General features: G+C 45.4%; 2 long non-coding RNA genes across 3 annotated transcripts; both read left to right on the forward strand.

The window, feature by feature from the left end:
• Positions 1 to 9905: 9905 nt before the first annotated feature.
• LOC116222157 lies at positions 9906 to 10784 on the forward strand. Its single transcript, XR_004164497.2, has 4 exons — positions 9906 to 10279; positions 10446 to 10472; positions 10584 to 10649; positions 10739 to 10784. It is a non-coding gene; the product is annotated as an uncharacterized LOC116222157 (long non-coding RNA).
• A 591-nt stretch (positions 10785 to 11375) lies between these two features.
• LOC116222158 lies at positions 11376 to 12602 on the forward strand. 2 transcript variants are annotated; one of them, XR_004164498.2, is made up of 4 exons: positions 11376 to 11525; positions 11609 to 11756; positions 11843 to 11934; positions 12429 to 12602. It is a non-coding gene; the product is annotated as an uncharacterized LOC116222158 (long non-coding RNA). The 2 variants fall into 2 exon arrangements; XR_006152599.1 differs by having other exon boundaries at positions 11376 to 11756.
• The last annotated feature ends 3770 nt before the right edge of the window (positions 12603 to 16372 follow it).

Genomic DNA, 16372 nt, shown 5'->3' on the forward strand with positions numbered 1-16372 from the left:
ATATGATGGGCCATTCTTTATCCTGGGAAAACTGGATGACCTGGTGTATCGGATCCAAAAAGGCCCAAAGACCAAAACGAAAGTGGTCCATCATGATCAGCTGAAGCCCTATCGCAGCCGTGAACCACTGGATAAAACCTGGGCCATGGAGCTGGCCAGGGCCTGGGCACCGCTGGAACCCAGTCATGGACATGGACTCTGCAGAATTGGGGCTGTCTGACCTGTTCTCCAGCACAGGCGGGGAAGGACCGGCCAGCAATGTTCCAGATCCAGCAGGGGGCGCTACTGCTGCTGAAACCTTGCCTCCCCTCATCTCTCCTGAAATGGATTCTTCTTCCACCGAGGACGCTCAGGACAGTGGGGGTGGCACGACAGAACTACCTCACCAGGGTCATCACAGGCCGGGTCGCAGACCTAGACCTCCAGACAGGTTTGGTGAATGGGTGGCTCACTGAGTCCATTAGGTTCATGGACAGTTCATGATGTACCATGTTATATAAGACACAAAGGCTGTCAGGTGATGTTTTATAGTAGCCTATACTGTTATAGCTGTCAAAGCTAGTGTTATGTTTATATGTTCTAAAAAATAATAATTGAGGATTGTATAATGATGATTTTTAGATTGGGAAGGGGAAATGTTTTCCTGTAAACTGGGATATTTTATTTTGAGTTGCTCTTACATGCTCTGGTCGCATAGGTAGTGTTATGACTAGTAAATTACTTGTGTAGTACATGATTGTCTTGTCAAGGGTTGTAACGCCCCACGCCCTATGTGTGCCCTGCACGAAGGACTGCCACGTTTCACTGTAAAACTATGCCAACAACTGTTGCACCTTCTAATAGACTGTGGAAGACGGGTTGCCCAGACCACCCTGAATGAACTCTGCAAATGAGGGCTATGTAAAGTAAGGTTGAACTACATGTTGTTGTATGTTGTGCTGGAGTGGCATCAAGTTAGGTAATTGCCATCCAGAGTGGGGGTAGTGTTGTAAAACGGTGCGGCTCCTTTAAGAGCCGCACGTACAGGGTGTGCGTGTCAGAGCGAGGAAGAGAGGTGATGCTTAGAAAATGGTTTTAGATATAGCGACCGGAGCAAAATGTATGTGCTGTAACAGTATTTCAGTGTGCAAAGAATAAATCATCAAGAAAGAATACAGTGGGCAGTGATTTGCTAACCAGCAGCAGAGAGAAAGAAAAGGGAATTAAGCCCGAAGTTATAAACTGTTAATACTTCGGCCCTGGAGCATTGAATACAGTCTCCCCTGCAATCTCCAACTACGGTCAGAGACAGACAGAGCAGGAAAGGTTAACACTGTGCTAGGTATACATAAGGCTCTATGTGATTATTGATGATTGTGAACTGAAATAATATATACCTTTTTTATCGCATTTCTTACTCTGACAAGTGTTTTAAAGTAAGTTATGTATTTGGGATTGCGGACTATAACATGCTGAATGCATTTTGTCAGTGATCGTCACAGATGTGCACGTCCATCGGAAGTAGCCTAGATCAGTGGTTCTCAACCGGGGGTACGTGAAGGCAGTCCAGGGGATACGTGAGATTTTTTAAAGATATATTTAAAATAAGCATCCATTCAAAAATCATTTGAAAATAGTTATTATACTGCTCTTCAGAATGTTCCAAAAAGTTCCGTTGATTTGTATGGGCCATATGTGGGTTAAATGTCTGCGTTCGCAGGTCTGTAATTTCTTGATATTCACCGCTGCGAAAAGTTTATGACCGCTGTCATTGGCAACGGGTTTTGTGCTTCTAATTCACATCTCTCATATCAATCCGCAAGTAGTCCGGTAATTTAACGTAACGGAAAGTCATTGGAACTTGAAGTCAGAAGGTGGGTTGCTACGCATTTGCGTGAAGAACAATTTTTTCTTAGCGGAAATCACGAAATGGCAACAAAATCATTAAAAAGACGTATTCTGGAGGAATGTCTTCTATGGTTTTGGCAAGTAACCGTATAATAAGCGGGATATTTGTATGTATTTCAGTAGGCCTACGTTCGTGCGTGTGGGTGTGCCTGTGAGCGTTTGCGCTGATATAAATTGATATTACTGTAATATGATTATGTTATCGGAGGAGGAGTTAAATCATACACAAAACACAGAATACACTTTTACCGTTTATTACAACTTATAGTCAAATACATACAACCCAACCACCCGTATTTACACTACCCCAAACACAACTGAGCCTCTCTATGGCCGAATTAAACTAGGGGAGGGGACTGGCCATTAACCCCGGCCGGGGGCTAACTCACCCTGAACTCTAACACACGATCTCACATTAGTCCACAGAAGGTTAGGGCTTCTCTTCTTAGTGCTGCCAAGCGTTCTCTCCTGCGCCCAGATTCAGACTGTCTTTTATATCCCACTCCAGGAACAATCACACAACCTTAACAGGCAACAGGTGTCTCACCCACCTGCCGCCTGTCATAATTAATCCATTGGCGGGGCGTACCCACTGCGGCCAGTAAACAGAGTTCATTACACTACCCCCTCCTTTGAAGAGGATGGCGCCCTCGCGTCCAATATTATTTACATCCACATCAAAGTCTTTGAACCATCCGGGTTGTTTCCGTTGCCTCTGGGGCCGGGAAGGTTCCGAACACAGCGAAGCAGGATCCCGTGCAGGCGACCCAAGTTCCCCAGTCTCTGCTGCTGGCTCAGCCCCCTGTTGTCTCTGTGGTAAAGGGGGACCCACAGCCATTGAAGTATCCTGTGCATGAGGCTCAAGCCCTCCAGCCTCAGACACTGGCTGGGCCTGCTGTTGACCTCCTGGAACAGAATCATGCGGGGGTCTCGGTTGGTGCTGCTCTCCCTGCTGCTCAGCTGCTGATGTAAAGGGATGATCCTCCTCGGTCAAGCTGGCCCGTTCAGCAGACTGGTCTCCCCCCACGACAGGGGCCCTCGATGTGTCCGCAGGTGTTGGCTGGACCAAGACTGGTGGCGGCAAGGGGGGCATAACGAATCTCCCCTGTTGTAGCAGTCCGCTCCCACTGGGTTGACCTCTGGCAGATTGTCCATCACCCTCTTGGGCGCCTGCCCTGAGAGGGACTAAACTTTGATTATCATAACAGGGCTTTAATCGGTTAAAGTGCACGACTGCTTCCCCAGTACTCCCCTTAAGCCGGTAAAGAACATCAGAGAGCCTCTCCAAAACTAAATAAGGGCCACTAAACTTCTTCTTAAGCTTTGGACATTGTCCTTTCTTCCTTCTCTGGTCCCGCACCCACACTTTCTCCCCAGGCTCATAATACTGGTGTGAAACTTTTAAATCATAAAACCCCTTTTGGCTTTCTGATGCTGCTTGTTGGTGTCTCTGTATGGCTTCTGCCACTGAGCACAACTTCTGTTTCATGCAGTTAACGTACCCATTCAACCCCTCATAACACTCACCACCCCGGTTCAACAGTAAGTCAACTGGCAACACAATCTGGTGGCCAAACACAGCTTCATAAGGTGTAAATTTGGTGCTGGACTGAACACTGCTGCGGTACGCCATCATCACATATGGTAAAATCACGTCCCAATCAGATTGATTTGAGTTTACAAAGTTTGAAAGCATTGTGGTCAAAGTACGATTAAACCTCTCTACCAGCCCGTCCGAGCAGGGATGATATGGGGTAGTTCTTGTTTTATGTATATCGAGTAGAGAGCAAACATGCCGAAACAATTCAGATTCGAAATTCCTCCCTTGGTCTGTGTGTAAGGTGCGGGGTGCGCCGAATCTCAACACGAACTCCGCAACAAATACCTCAGCCACAGTCTTAGCCTCCTGATTGGGTATAGGAAAAGCCTCAGCCCATTTTGTAAAATAGTCAGCAATTACCAAGATGTACCGGTTACCTTTATCTGACTGGGGTAGAGGACCCAATATATCCATAGCTACCCTTTCGAAGGGTCGGAATGTCTGGAAGGTTTGTAACGGCGCCCTGCGTGCCGGTCCGCTGATTTTATTTGAAGCGCAGTCAGGACAAGTTTTGCACCACATCTTTACGCCTTCTGCCCATCCAAGCCAGAAGAAGCGTGTCCGAACTCTATCCATCAGCTTCTCTGTCCCCAAATGACCCCCAGTTTTGCTGTTGTGTAAACTTAGTAATACTACAGGGACCATAGGCTCTGGTATGACGGCGCGACTAGCTTTCCCCTCCTCAATGAATGTCAGTACTCCCCCGCACAACTGAAGCCTACCCCAAAGAGCCACATACGGTTTTAGCTGGGGGCAAGCAGTCCATTCCTTTGGTGCAAAGCTACCGCCTTCTCCCTTAGCAGAGATCACCTGTTGTAAAATTAAATCATTACGTTGTATAGTGGGCAATTCCCACTCAAACTCAGGATCACTCACACGGACCTCGCCCACCTCGCGCTCCCCCAAACAGCGAGATAGTGCATCAGCGTTACTGTGACGTTTCCCCGGTCTGTGCTGGATACTGTAACGAAAAGATGACAACTGCTCTAGCCATCGGGCAACCTGCCCTTCTGGTTCTTTGAAATTATGCAACCACTGCAATGAGCTATGATCCGTTCGTAATAAAAATTCACACCCCAACAAGTAATGGCGAAAATGTCTGGTGAAATAGACGACAGCCAATAGTTCTTTCCGAGTAGTAGAATAATTACGCTCTGCTTTAGACAATGCCCGGGAGCCGTAAGCGATAACTCGCTCCTGGCCGTCGTGCATTTGAGACAACACAGCCCCAATGCCACGGTCAGAGGCGTCTGTGTCCAAAATGAACTGCTTGGATATCTCTGGATATACCAGGACAGGAGCTGTAGTTAATTTATTTTTCAAAATGTCAAAGGCCTGCTGACATTCGTTCGTCCAGTGAAAGGGGATCTTTTTCTCAGTCAATTTATGAAGAGGTTGTGCTATAGATGCAAAATTAGCCACAAAGCGCCTATAATATGAGGCCAACCCCAGGAAACTCCGAACATCGTGAACACTAGCGGGTGTAGGCCACGAGCACACAGCTTCGACTTTTGCCGGGTCTGTGGAAACGCCCTCTGCAGAAATTACATGACCCAAATATGTCACTTCTCGAGAGAATAGGTTACATTTGGCAGGCTTGAGTTTTAACTGGGCAGATTTTAACCGCCCCAATACCTCTCCCAGGCGCGAGATGTGCTCAAGAAACGTCCTCCCAAAAATAATTATATCATCTAAATAAACGAGACACTTTATCCACTGTAACCCACCAAGTACTAGCTCCATTAGGCGCTGAAATGTACTGGGCGCGTTCGTAAGGCCATAAGGAAGAACGTTAAATTCCCAAAGGCCCTGTTTAGTGACAAAAGCGGTCTTCTCTCTGTGCTGTGGATTAACCTCCAGTTGCCAAAAGCCACTAGCTAAGTCCAGTGTAGAAAACCATTTAGCAGACCCCAATGCGTCTAGTGTATCATCAATCCTGGGGAGGGGGTATGCATCTTTAACCGTGAGATCATTGAGGCGCCGATAGTCGACGCAAAACCGCAAACCCTGCACTGGGATTTTTCTAGGGTTCATCTTGACAGGCCTATTATCCCCAGTGTGTATATGATGGTGCGTCAGGTGAGTACGGCCCAAGTCTGCATCACCTGTGCTAAACTCAGGGAGGTGTTGACAAAGGATCTCTTTAACCTGTGTGTATTGGTCACTAGTCAAGCCCTTTTCTGGTAGTTTTAGAGCAGCCGCCAAAGAGTCTACACTCCAACCATTTTTGTTGTCCTCCGAGCAGGGAGTGTTGCCACCCTCCTCCAAAACGGCCACACCCACCTCGTAACTACCAACGTGTGTACCCTTGTGCAATTTAATGGGCTCGGCAGACATGTTAGTGACACGAAGAGGAATCTGCTCGGGGGCTTGGCTGGCGATGACCCGCGCAACCAGGACATCATACCGCTCAGACAAGATGTTATTAGGCTCAAACATGCCCACATCAGATCCCTCATAGAGCCCGTCGATTTTGCCGTTTACGAGGACCTCTGCCCGCGCAGGAATAGTAATATCTCCTGCCAGTGTGACTGCTAACATCATCTGTACTCAGCGTGCAAACTAAAGGAAAATCCTTCCCCATGAGCTTGCAACGACGTTTACCCACATCGACTATAGCTTGATATCGCGACAGGAAATTGGTGCCCAAAATCACCTGTATTGACGCGTCTACAATCAAAAAATCACAGCTTAAAATTAAATTGTGAAATTCACACACTGTACTCCAGATACCCCAAACCCCCAGCAAGCTACCATTTGCGGCCCTCACACTACCACTATATGGAGCCAATTTAGCATGGGGATCAAGGTCGTACCATAAAGATTTGCTTAGTATGGAAACCATGGCTCCTGTATCAACCAATAATTTACATGGTTGTCCATGAACATGTCCCTCAAGATATAACCCTGACCCAGACCCGATTTTAACAGCACATCCAACAGGGCCACTATGAACAGGGGTGGTGACTTGGCCCTCTAGCGCCACCCGCTTGCGTTTCCCGACACATACGGACAATCACGCCGCATATGGCGAGTGCAACCGCACTCCCAACAAGCTCTAGATGGGCCCTCTCCCTCTGGACGCCAACGACCTCCCCTACCACGCCCACCAGGGTTTACTCGCTGTTGTCCGCCATGGTTTGCTACATTCATTCCGCTTGGATTAACCAGGCTCCGTAATGCACATACCTCTTCTTGCAATTTACGCAGCTCAGTAAACATCGCACCAGGGGTAATGCCATCAGGTGGCCCTTAGGCTGAAAACATTTTTAAAGCTGCAACAGTTTCCTTTTTCTCTAATGATTTTATCTGTTCGAATTCGGAGGCCAAATCCATAGCGGTCTCTAGATTTCCAGGTTTTGCGCTTCGCAATTGAACCCGTACATCTCCACTGCCGACTTTAGCGATAAATTGGTCTTTGGCCAGCATGTCGCGTGTGTTGAAATCAACCGAGGGATAAGCTTTTTCTACTAATCTTCGCAAAGCATTACCGAAGTCTCGTGCACTTTCCCCTTGTGTACGCTGCCTACTGTGTAACTGGGCCCGATTCCAATCCACTTGTTCGGAGGGGCCTAAATGTCTCCCCATAGCTTCCCGCAACGATTTATAGTCAGTACGCGCCGCTGGGCTTAATCCCCGGTAAATTTCTCTGGCTCTACCGACCAGTAGTAAAGCCATCATTTTCAATTTCTTGGCGTCGTTCCACCCATTTATGTCGCTCGCCATGTCAAACTGTTCCGCCCAATCTTCCCATTCCCTATCCCGACCTGAAAAGTTATCAGGCATAAATGCAGGCCGTGACGAAATTGCGGTCGTACGCATCGGGGTGTGTTGTGCGGTCGCTGCACTACTGGTGCCTGGCGGTCGACCATCTGTGGGTTGCAAACGAGACTCAGTAGCATTTTGCTGCCGACTAGGATCTACAGGATTCTGCATAGTGTTGAATAACTCTTCCTCCGATCCCACCGCTGCCACCAGTGTAATATGATTATGTTATCGGAGGAGGAGTTAAATCATACACAAAACACAGAATACACTTTTACCGTTTATTACAACTTATAGTCAAATACATACAACCCAACCACCCGTATTTACACTACCCCAAACACAACTGAGCCTCTCTATGGCCGAATTAAACTAGGGGAGGGGACTGGCCATTAACCCCGGCCGGGGGCTAACTCACCCTGAACTCTAACACACGATCTCACATTAGTCCACAGAAGGTTAGGGCTTCTCTTCTTAGTGCTGCCAAGCGTTCTCTCCTGCGCCCAGATTCAGACTGTCTTTTATATCCCACTCCAGGAACAATCACACAACCTTAACAGGCAACAGGTGTCTCACCCACCTGCCGCCTGTCATAATTAATCCATTGGCGGGGCGTACCCACTGCGGCCAGTAAACAGAGTTCATTACATTACTATTGCTCTCGTGTGTGTGTGTGTGCCAGCCATGTGTATTGATCGTCGGAATGGAATTGTTGGAATTACGATCTGAAGTACACACATTTCTGATTGAGCACAGATCTCCCCATGCCACCTTGTTCCAGGACACAGACTGGCTTGCAAAGATGTGCTATCTGGCAGATATATTCAGCAAACTGAACGAACTGAATATGTCTCTGCAGGGAAAAGACACCAGCATTTTAAAACTGTATGACAAGGTGGGTGGCAGAGCTTTGGAGAAGAGCCTCTGCACAGGGGGATTTCACCTGCTTTCCTCAGGTGGATGATTTTCTCTGTAGTGAGGATGTGGACAGAGCTTCAGTCAAGTTGCTCATCGTGGGACATTTGACTAACTTGATTTAAAAATTTCCATTTCTACTTTCGTGACATGGAGGAGAAATCTAAACAGCTGGATTGGGTGAGAAACCCATTTCACTTGTCCGAAACAAACGGAAGCAAGCTACCTGTCACTAATCAGGAAACACTCCTGGAAGTGTCATCTGACCGTGGCCTTCAGATGAAGTTTGCCACATCCACACCGACACAGTTTTGGGTGTGTGAAGCAGGAACACCCTGACCTGGGACAGAAAGCTTTGGAGCAGCTACGAACCGTTGCCTCCACATATTTATGTGAGGCCGCCTTCTCTGCAATGACTGTGATCAAAACAAAGCAGAGAAACAGACTGTGCCTGGAGAAGAGCTTGATCACAGCAGTTGCCTCCCTGCCACCAAGACTGACAAAGCTTCTCAGTGAAGCACAACCACAAGTTTCTCACTAAAACTCAGTTCAATGCAACAATGTTCAATGTTCAGTGTTGATAGTTTAATAAATCAGACAATGATGGCATAACTCTGTGTATTACATATTTTTTTTCAATCAAAAATGCTCTGCGCTGGTTAGGGGGTACTTGGCTGAAAAAATATTTCACAGGGGGTACATCACTGAAAAAAGGTTGAGAACCACTGGCCTAGATAATGATAACAATAATGCAATCGGTTTGTTTAGCGCTTTTGACGCTTCAGAGAGCAAACATGTAAACAGATGATAAGACGATTTGGTGGGGAGGTGTTGTAGTAGAGAACCATGTGACACATAGGCTATCACCCTCATTTGATAGCTCCCCCATAGCACCTGCAGAATCATAGCAATTTTCTCTCCCTCAAGTTTTTATGTAACCATTTCAGTGGATTGATTATTCTAAGGATTGACTTGTGTTAACCCATAATGGTTGACATTCACATTAACTACAAAAATGCAATTGGGGTCAATGACAAACAAGAAAATAGAAATTTTTAGCAAGCTATTATGTGCATTGTGTTCCAATGGGGCAAACATTTCTGGCTGGTTTTGTAAACAAACAAAAAAAACACTGACCATGCCCTTAATGCAGCTATAAGAACTTATACACATCTTTTAACAGACTAGGAAATGCACATTATACATACAACCTACTACCTTGTGAGTTCAGTAACAGAGTGTGTGTGTGTGAAGGTAGTGGTCTTAATTAAATTCAACACAATACAATATTCCTTTATACACTTTATTAAACCATGAGGGTACATTTTCATTTTCAGGTATAGTGAGACAAAGCTGTATAAACATAAAACAATGGTGAGATCTGGGGGAAAAAACCTTGTGCAGGTTGCCAACCGCCTAGAAGAAATCATAAAAGTAAAAATGAGGTGGGGATGGGAGTGTTTTGTGTAGGGTTCACACAAACCTACAGCCATATCTACTGACTCCGTGTGATTCACGCATCTATCAGTGAAGTAGGTGGAGGTGGGGATGGAGTGAAGGGTGGTGGAAGTGGGGATGGAGGGAAGGGTGGCGGAGGCGGAGGTGGCTGGGATGAAAGTGAGGGTAGAGTGATTCCCCCTGAAAAACAGAAAATGTGTCCCAAGTCCCTTGCCTCATCAAAACCCAAGGACATCACCTTCATAAGTGGAATAGCAACACAACTATGTACACTAATGCAGGATGGTCTGGAATGGATGGGCAGATCCCTATCAGTAGAAGTCTGTTGTGTAACCCTGCTAAGGCCATGGTGAGATGCGTGAAGCTATTTTCAGGGTACTACGGTTGCAACAAATGTAACCAGAAGGGGGCCTGGGATGGAAGAATGCTCTACCCAGAGATGAACAGTCTCACCTTGAGGACCAACCAGTCCTTCAGGGAGTGTTGGCAGCCCGAACACCACCATGAGAGCATATCTCCCCTTTTGCAGCCTGCCAATTGATATGGTCCATTCTTTCCCAGCTGACTATATGCACCAATGCTGCCTAGGTGTCATGAAGAAGCTGCTGCTCCTGTGGACAAGGGGAAAGACTGAGGTCAGACAAACACCCGAATGTAAGTAATTCATATATACAAATGTGGCCTCTTCAACAATCAATAATTAGCTATACTATTATATATTAGCTCAACTCTTGCCATATAGTGGTTCAAAATGTTTTAGCTGTCTTACAATTACACACATACATTTTTTCTTTTCTTTTTTTCCTTGCTTGCCTTGCAGTCGATTTGCAAGATGACACATCTGAAGGTAACTAAACAACTAGAATGAAAGCTACCTACATCATTAGTATGAAAAAAAAGGTAAAATATTGTAAACTGCATCTAAATTGATTTCAATTGTTTCTCACTTATGACACAGATGAAAGAGCGGCACATCCGCCTATGAAGAGGTCAAGGCCTTCGGGCCTACCCAGGGCTCCCCAATGTGAGTATAACACTGGAGAATATTTCTACATATGACTTAAACATATTTAGCTCCACCCAGCTCCCTCCTTTCTGTCTGTGTTTTTACAGTTACTGAAAGTCCCCGGCAGCCCCTGGACATCCAGGAACCTCAAAGTAATAATTGCATTACATCAATGTTTTGAAATCAATTCTCATTTGTGGGAAGTTATTTTAAATTCAGGTTGATCATGTAATATTTTTTTTGTCTTTACAGCTGTAGAATCAGAACCCATTGCTGGTGTAAGCACAACGCTACAACGAGACCGTAAATGTGCAGCAGGACTATTTAATTAGTTTGATATGGGGGCAAGGTCATGAAAAAGAATGCCAAGTGAGGGGACGGAAAAAAAATCTGAAAATTTGTAATAATAAATACATATACAGTAATAGTAAACCTACAACAACATATTGTATTTTGTGAATGCATCACAACAACAGAAGTGCATGAGGGCATAGCCAATTTCAAATATCAAGGATATTGTCTGGCCTCGTGCCGATAGCCCCACTCTCACTGTTTCAATAAGAGATTGATTGTTTTAACATTCATTTTTACACCACATTTTAATTATTTCACACAGAGGAGAGTGATATGTTCGATGCATTTGAGCAGAGGGTGGTGTTTAAGCTTGAAAAGCTGCACAAGGGCTTTGAGAGGAGGATGCTGTTGAAGCTGGAAGTGATGCAAGAGGGCTTCAACAGCATCCTCACCAAGGTGGTGGACCTCCTGGAGGGCCAGGGCTACAGGCCAGTAGCCAAAAAGGTAGAAGACCTTTTGGAGCGGCCACTGGAGACCCTGGAGGAGATGGACAAGCTATGCCACAGACTCCAGGCAGATGCCCCATACAAAAAAAAGATTGTGAGAACGATTCATTCCACATTTTCTTACCTGACTTCTTTCCTGATATGGCATTCTCATGACAGATCTTTTGATTTTTACAGATTCAGTACTTGAGTCTGCAGGCTGGGGTGAGCATCGGAGATGGAGTGAGGCGAATGAGACGGCAGCAATGGACTATGGGGTCTATTTAGTTATAAGGGCAGAAAGGGGAAACTGGCGCTTCAGGATCTGCAGATCAGGCGTTAATAAGTAAGTATGGAGGTCATATTTACATAAACCCATCAGTGTTTTCACTCAGCCTAATTAATCCTTTTCCACTGTTGCCAATCTTGCAGGAGCATGTCAATAGTCCTACCCTCAAATTAAAGGCAGGTGCGTGGAGGACTGCATAGCAGCCACTTTAAAACACGCTCCTCACCGTGGCCAGGTGCGCTTCTCAACACATTCAAAAATAGATAATTACATAAAAAAAACACGAAATAAATGAGTGCAACGTAGGCATATTGGAAAATACTTGTTGGACTAATGAAATTTCCACATTAGCTTTTCTAGCTAACTGAAGTTTGCTCGCTAGTTACATTTACATTTACATTTAGTAATTTAGCAGACGCTTTTGTCCAAAGCGACGTACAAGGGAGAGAACAGTCAAGCTAAGAGCAATAAAAACCTGGTATAACAATAAATACCACTTTACATAAGAAATAGAAAAACATGTAACTGTAAAAAAATGTAACTGCTGTAAGTGCAAGTTAAGCACTAGTCAAGGTGCTAGTTGCTGGCATATGCTTAAGTATTTGCTTTTGATACACTAGTTAATACACTACACAGTCTTCTCTCTATAATGTAGTCTATAATATAGACTACATAATATAACCTTTTAGGTGGATTCTGATTTAAGGTGTTGTCCTCTTCTTAATGCAGATGCCCACATGTCCGCCCGTGGACGAGGAGGAGGAAGAATTGGAAGCGGAAGTGGAAGATGAATTCCAAACTTGAAGATTTTATTGTATTATGAATTGTTGAATAAATTATGTTTTATCCTGAATATGTCTTTCTTTTAGCTTGGAGAAAATAAAATAGTATAAGTCTAGTACAAGTCACAGCGACAGAAACAAATAAAACTAATAATAACATTAATAATAAGTGCCATATAAGGCGACTAAAGGTCGTCAATAAGCACATCTAGCTTTCCTAAATCGGTAGTTACCCCAACGTCCCTGCTATATTCGCGGTGAGTCGTTTGAACGTCCTTGAATAACGTCCCCAGGACGTCTAAAAAACATTTACCAGACGTCACTGCAATGACCTCGGGACGTTCTTTAAACGTCGTTGAATAACGTCCCCAGGACGTCTAAAAAACATTTCCCAGACGTCACTGCAATGACCTCGGGACGTTCTTTCTCTAGGACCTATAGAAAACGTTTCCCAATTGTCACCACAATGTCCTCGGGACGTTCTTGGGGCGTCCTGCAGAACGTCCCCAGGACCTATAGAAAACGTTTCCCAATTGTCACCGCAACATCCTCGGGACGTTCTTGGAACGTCGTGCAAAACGTCCTAGGTTTGTCAAGGGAACCATACACATTTACGTTTTTGCAACGTTCGGAAAGACCATTAGAGGACGTCGAGGGGACATCATTTTGCTTACAGGGAACACAGTTACCGCAACACAAACGCTAATACACATAAAAAGACACAGGGTAGCCTACCAGGCATCAACGGGCACCGAACACAGGACGAAACAGGGAGCACCTAATATGCACCCGCTAGCTAAAACCATACAGAGTGGATGAGTGTATATGAACGTCCCCTTTGTCCAGCGAGCCAGAGTAAGGATCCGATCATAGCTGCACGCAATGTACAACCAACGTACAATCCGACTCCGGGGAGTGGAACAGGGGACGGTGCGACAGCCGGGAAGGAGAACACGACCATACGGGAATTAACCAAGGACAACAAACTGGTGGACTGGAGTTCGCCGCAACAGGTACCGAGAGCCTTTGTCAGCATACGCAGGGACAGAAGCATGCCCAGATGTCACCTTGCCCATTTATAGGGGCTGGGCAGACTAACAGAGTGCTACGTGTAAAGTAGAAAGGCGGGGAGAAGTAAACAGACGGTGCAGTGACGTCAAAATATTCCGTTCTCCTACACTGACATAATCAAAAGCCAAAATCAAACCCAAGACACAGCCCCCGTATCGATCAATAGTTGAATAGCACCTGTGAATAGACGCTGGAGTTCGGCCTGAGCAATACAGCGAGACTCAGTCTTTTACGAACGAAATTGCTACAATTACGCATTAACAAATGAACCTGCAACCATGGCACACTTGGGAATTGTATGTCTATTTGCACATTCCTTGTCTTCTTCAGATACATTTTCATGATGGAGTGCCTCGTATATTAATGTTAACATTGAAGAATATTGGCTCAGGCAGTACAAATCGAAGTAGAAATTGTTTCCATTGCGCATTAAGAAATGTATCTGCAAACATGGCACATTTGGGGAATTTTATGTGATTTGCACATTCCTTGTCATCTTGATGATTTTTGCAATACATTTTCATAATGGCGTGCCTCGTTTATTAATGTTTACATTCAATACCGTTGGCTCAGGTAGTAGATAGAACCAACACGGACGAAAAAGAAAACCAGAACACCAGAACAATGACTCATTTTCAAGCACATTCGGTAATCTGGCATGCTGACATAATCCAAAACCAAACCCAAACCCAATGCACAGCGCCTCTGCTTTTGCCGGGAGCAGTGGCGTGCCCCTGTAGTCCAAGCATCTGGGAGGCTGAGACTGGCGGATCGTTTGAGTTCAGGGGATCGGGGCTGCAGTGAGCTATGACGAGCGGATGTCCACACTAAGATCGGTGTCGATATGGTGCTCCTGGGGGAGCCCGAGATCACCAGGTCGTCTCAGGAGGGGTGCACCGGCCCAGGTCGGAAACGGAGCAGGTCAAAGCCCCCGTATCGATCAGTAGTTGGATAGCACCTGTGAATAGACGCTGGAGTTCGGCCTGAGCAATACAGCGAGACTCAGTCTTTTACGAACGAAATTGCTACAATTACGCATTAACAAATGAACCTGCAACCATGGCACACTTGGGAATTGTATGTCATTTGCACATTCCTTGTCTTCTTGATGATTTTTCAAATACATTTTCATAATGGCGTGCCTCGTATATTAATGTTAACATTGAAGAATATTGGCTCAGGCAGTACAAATCGAAGTAGAAATTGTTTCCATTGCGCATTAAGAAATGTATCTGCAAACATGGCACATTTGGGGAATTTTATGTGATTTGCACATTCCTTGTCATCTTGATGATTTTTGCAATACATTTTCATAATGGCGTGCCTCGTTTATTAATGTTTACATTCAATACCGTTGGCTCAGGTAGTAGATAGAACCAACACGGACGAAAAAGAAACACTTCTGCAATTGAATCTGAAATTTGTTGGATATTTTTATTTTAACCAGAACAATGACTCATTTTCAAGCACATTCGGTAATCTGGCATGCTGACACAAACCCAAACCCAATGCACAGCGCCTCTGCTTTCGCCGGGAGCAGTGGCGTGCCCCTGTAGTCCAAGCATCTGGGAGGCTGAGACTGGCGGATCGTTTGAGTTCAGGGGATCGGGGCTGCAGTGAGCTATGACGAGCGGATGTCCACACTAAGATCGGTGTCGATATGGTGCTCCTGGGGAGCCCGAGATCACCAGGTCGTCTCAGGAGGGGTGCACCGGCCCAGGTCGGAAACGGAGCAGGTCAAAGCCCCCGTATCGATCAGTAGTTGGATAGCACCTGTGAATAGACGCTGGAGTTCGGCCTGAGCAATACAGCGAGACTCAGTCTTTTACGAACGAAATTGCTACAATTACGCATTAACAAATGAACCTGCAACCATGGCACACTTGGGAATTGTATGTCATTTGCACATTCCTTGTCTTCTTGATGATTTTTCAAATACATTTTCATAATGGAGTGCCTCGTATATTAATGTTAACATTGAAGAATATTGGCTCAGGCAGTACAAATCGAAGTAGAAATTGTTTCCATTGCGCATTAAGAAATGTATCTGCAAACATGGCACATTTGGGGAATTTTATGTGATTTGCACATTCCTTGTCATCTTGATGATTTTTGCAATACATTTTCATAATGGCGTGCCTCGTTTATTAATGTTTACATTCAATACCGTTGGCTCAGGTAGTAGATAGAACCAACACGGACGAAAAAGAAAACCTCTTGCATTGAATCTGAAAATGTTGTTGGATATTTTTATTTTAACCAGAACAATGACTCATTTTCAAGCACATTCGGTAATCTGGCATGCTGACATAATCCAAAACCAAAGCCAAACCCAATGCACAGCGCCTCTGCTTTCGCCGGGAGCAGTGGCGTGCCCCTGTAGTCCAAGCATCTGGGAGGCTGAGACTGGCGGATCGTTTGAGTTCAGGGGATCGGGGCTGCAGTGAGCTATGACGAGCGGATGTCCACACTAAGATCGGTGTCGATATGGTGCTCCTGGGGGAGCCCGAGATCACCAGGTCGTCTCAGGAGGGGTGCACCGGCCCAGGTCGGAAACGGAGCAGGTCAAAGCCCCCGTATCGATCAGTAGTTGGATAGCACCTGTGAATAGACGCTGGAGTTCGGCCTGAGCAATACAGCGAGACTCAGTCTTTTACGAACGAAATTGCTACAATTACGCATTAACAAATGAACCTGCAACCATGGCACACTTGGGAATTGTATGTCATTTGCACATTCCTTGTCTTCTTGATGATTTTTCAAATACATTTTCATAATGGAGTGCCTCGTATATTAATGTTAACATTGAAGAATATTGGC

Source organism: Clupea harengus, chromosome 10, assembly GCF_900700415.2.
Source record: "Clupea harengus chromosome 10, Ch_v2.0.2, whole genome shotgun sequence".
Lineage (NCBI taxonomy): Eukaryota > Metazoa > Chordata > Actinopteri > Clupeiformes > Clupeidae > Clupea > Clupea harengus.